This window comes from Sceloporus undulatus, chromosome 4, assembly GCF_019175285.1.
Source record: "Sceloporus undulatus isolate JIND9_A2432 ecotype Alabama chromosome 4, SceUnd_v1.1, whole genome shotgun sequence".
Taxonomy (NCBI): domain Eukaryota; kingdom Metazoa; phylum Chordata; class Lepidosauria; order Squamata; family Phrynosomatidae; genus Sceloporus; species Sceloporus undulatus.
The window spans coordinates 113,044,320-113,048,844 of NC_056525.1; positions in this window are offsets into that span (position 1 = coordinate 113,044,320).

Sequence of the window (4,525 nt, forward strand, 5' to 3'; positions counted from 1 at the left end):
ACCAACTCAGCTTCACTCTATGACCTGCACTCGGAAGATGGCACGTATCCCTTGATGGCCAACTGGAGCCAAATATTTGTGAGCTGCTTTTGGAGGCATAGCACTGCTTTTGGAGTTGGCAAAATATTAGGAATCCTGCTCACATGAGTTATGGAGATGGAGGTGCTGGTTCTACTTCTGCTCTTTTGGGCAGCTGAAGCCACAGTGGGTTGATCACCTCTCGGTCTCATGGTCAGAGATCTTCTGCTTAGCAGTGGCTTCTTCCAAAGCTGCATGACCACTCTGTTGTTCCCTTTCTTTTAACTGTTAATGCTGTTGTATCCCTTTACTCATTTACCTTTCTCTCACTCGGGCCCTAGTCTTGGTCTCTCATCAAGCAAAAGGAAACCAGCTAAAAGTCTTTAGCATTTTGTAATATGGAATTTTGTGTGGTATCATTATTTTCTTTCATGCTAATTTTACACTTCATGTCAAAAACAGTCAAAAATAATGATAGTACTGGGCAAGAAAACCCCATACTCAACATGGGCTCCAGGGCCCCTTTAAGTCCACTTTGTTGTTGCTAACTGCCTTCCAGTCACTTTTGACCCATGGCAAAACTGTGAATGAGACATCTCTAAGACTCCCTGTCCTCCACTCCTCTGCTTAGTTCCTGTAAATTCATGCCTGTGACCTCCTCAATAGGATCCATCCATCTACCATGTGGCCTTTCTCTCTTTTTGCTTCCCTCCACCTTCCTTAGCATTATTGTTTTTTCCCAATGAATTTTGCCTTCTCATTATGCGTCTACAGTACAACAGCCTCAGTTTTGTCATCTTGGCTTCCAGGGAAATTTCCGGCTTGTTCTGCTCTAGGATCCATTTGTCTTCTTGGCTGTCCATGGGATCCTCAGAACTCGTCTCCAGTACCACATCTCAAATGAACTGATTTTCTTCCTATCTTCTTTCTTAACTGTCCAGCTCTCACATCCATACATGGTAACAGGGAATACAATGGCTTGTATGATTCTAACTTTTGTGCTCAGTTGTATACCTTTGCATTTTAAGATCTTTTCTAGTTCTTTCATAGCTGCCCTCCCCACTTTTAGTCCTCTTCTGATTTCTTGGCTGCGGTCCCCATTCCTATCAATGTTTGATCTCAGGTACGGGAACTCTTTTCTGTTTCTATTTCCTCATTGTCTAGGGTGAATTGTGTAGATTCTCCACAGTCATTATTTTTGTTTTCTTTATGTTCAACAGTAGGCCTGCCTTTGCACTTTCTTCCATGATCTTCCTTGTTCTGGGTCTGTGGTGTTTTCTGCTAGTATTATGGAGTCATCCGCATAACTCAGATTGTTGATATTCCTTCCTCCTATTTTCACTAATCCTTCATCTCTTTCCAAGCCTGTTTTTCTTACGATATATTCCGCATATAGGTTGAATGTGTAGGAATATTAGATGCAGCCTTGTTGGACCCCTTTTCCAATTGAGAACCATTCCATTTCTCTGCGTTCTGTTCTGACAGTAGCCTCTTGTCCACAAGGCCACTGGGCCCTGATAATTCCTACCACCTTTCCCCCATTCTGTTGACTCTGCTGCCAGACACTGATGAGCTATAATCCCCATCATCTCTTTCCATTGGCCAGGTGAGTTGTGGCCAATGGGAAAATGAGTCCAAAAACATTTAGAAGGGAGCACAGAGCTCTGTCACATTGTCACTTTTTCCTCTAGTAACACTAGAGACTCATCAGGCCCATAGGAGTTTATCACACGTGAAAGTTGGAACTCCATTCCAAAGCCATTCCGAAGAGAAGAGGACATAGATTTAATTCAAATCCAAGCCAGTTCACGTAATTATATCACGTGAAGAGCAACATTGTGGTCATTCCTGAGGCAAAGCGGAGCGAGTGCAAAATAAATTATCACACCAGTACATACCATGCGGATTCAACAATTTGAAATGGCACCCTTGTGCATGTTCAGTGGGGCTCTGAATGCATCGTGAACTTTTACACTTTTGGGGCGAAGAAGGGGGGCAACTTCCTATTTTCTGTTTTGTGTGAATGCTAGCCTCACGTGAATAATTGCTTGTGTTTCTTCTTCCCTTCTGTTTTATTCTATTACTTATTCTATTTCAACAATTTAGCAATGCCCGCAACTCCTGCAACTTCCACCATGTGTGGTCTCGAGTACATCAGTTCATCTACTGCAAGGTATCGAAAGCTGCAGCTTAGAAGGCAGGAAAGGTGCAGGAAACTACTTAGATTCCTGCGTGTGTGGAGGCAAGCCAGGGGGATCAGGGATCTCTCAGCAGAGGACATTTTCAAGCTACTTATGAAAGGAGATGTTACCCATGTTCTGGCTCATGTTGCAACAAAGCCAGAACCCTGTCACTATTGGATCAGGCTGCAGATAGTCAGGTGCTGGTGGAATGAGGAGGTTCTCCGGTTGTGGGACAATGGCATGTGGATGAGCCACTCTAGGATATCCAAGTTGACCCTCTTTGACTTGGCATCTGTTCTAAGGCCCCAAATTGCTGCTACTGACACTGTGATGAGGAGGGCAATAACAGTGGAGCAGAGGGTTGCCATCACCATTTGGTGGCTTACCAGTCAGTTCATGTACCAGAAGGTGGCTTGATAGTTCCAGATTGGGGTCTTCATGGCAGCTGTGATATGCATCCAAGTGTGCCAGGCCATTGAGAAGGTGCTTCTAAAGAGGACCATATGGCTGGGAAATCATCATCGGGTATGTATCTATCACTACACTGCATGCCTTTATGGAGATACACACACACACACACACACACACATATATACATGTGTGTGCACATATGTTCAGATATGTGTGTGTATGTATATATCCATGGATGTGTGTGTGTGTGTGTGTGTGTGTGTGCATGCATGTGTGACAGGTCCATCCAGACACTGGTATCTCCTCCTAGGCCATGAATATCTGCATGACGTTATGGGGACATGCGTATGGAGATATACATATGCACATACATAAGTATGTATAGATCCAGATACATATACGTGGATGAAGATGTACATATATATCTGTATAGATACACAACCGTATACATGTGTCTGTATATATGTGTGTGTGTTTTTATATGTACATGTATGTTTTTTGTATGTATATGTATATGTATAGGTCCATCTAGACACTGGTATCTCCACCGAGGCCATGCATACCTACAGGCCTTTATGGAGATATCCGTTTGGAGATATACATATGCATATACACATTCATTATCATGCATGGATACAGAAACATATACATACATGGAGATGTACATATGTATGTGTAAATTTACACATACATACACATATTTATGTGTGTGTATGTATGATATATATATATATATATATATATATATATGTACTTCTATGCATGTATGCATGTATCCATATGTATGCATGTGTATGTATGAATATATGCTTGGCTATGTATGCATGTGTGTGTGTGTGTGTGTGTGTGTGTGTGTGTATATATATATATATATATATATATATATATATATATATATATATATAATTGGGAAACAGGTCCACCTGGACACTGGTATCTCCACTGAGGCCATGCACATCTACAGCCCTTTATGGAGATATCCTTATGGATATATATATATATATGCATATACACATTCATTAGTATGCATAGATACGGAAACATACGCATATTAGTATATGTGTGTGTGTGTGTGTGTGTGTATGGGAAGCAGATCCATCAGGGCACTGATATCTCTTCCAAGGCCATTCGCATATACAGGCCTTTATGGGGATACATGTGTGGAGATATACATATATGTGTGGATATTGCAAATGGATTGAGTATTGTAGCTCCTGGAGGGGGGTGGCTATGGAGGCATTGCTTCCCCCAAATAAGAATGCTGTCCCCCCCCATGAAATTTTCCAATGAAAGACTGAAAAACCTTTCAGTCCAGCACTCTCCCATTTGGTGTGTCTGTCTTCCTTTTGCTTTGGATGCCTGACCGACATTTCTACTGTGATACTAGAAATGTGGGGACTCAGGGTGACCAGGCGTCCTCCTTTTCCAGGACATGTCCTACATTTCAACCTTCTGTCCCAAAGGTCCTCTATTTCAGGCATGCACTTATATATTTCTCTGAGTGTTGTTAGCTTTTCTTTTGGAATGGCCTCCCTTTTGCAGTGCCTTGTCCTCCTTTGCGACGAGGACCTCTTCGAGTCACTGGGGGGGGGGGGGACTGAAGGCGGAGGCCAAGGCACCGCAAAACGGAGGACATGACCAAGCTAAAATCACTTCATATTGATGTCAATTCATGCTTCTACGTCCTGCTCAAAATGGAGGACCTTTGGGGGGGGATCCCTCCTGGAGAGAAGGCTGAAATGGAGGACGTGTCCTGGAAAAGGAGGACCGCAAGACACCCTGAATGGAGGACCTTTGGGGGGATCCCTCCTGGAGAGAAGGCTGAAATGGAGGACGTGTCCTGGAAAAGGAGGACCGGGGACACCTTGAATGGAGGACCTTTGGGGGGATCCCTCCTGGAGAGAAGGCTGAAA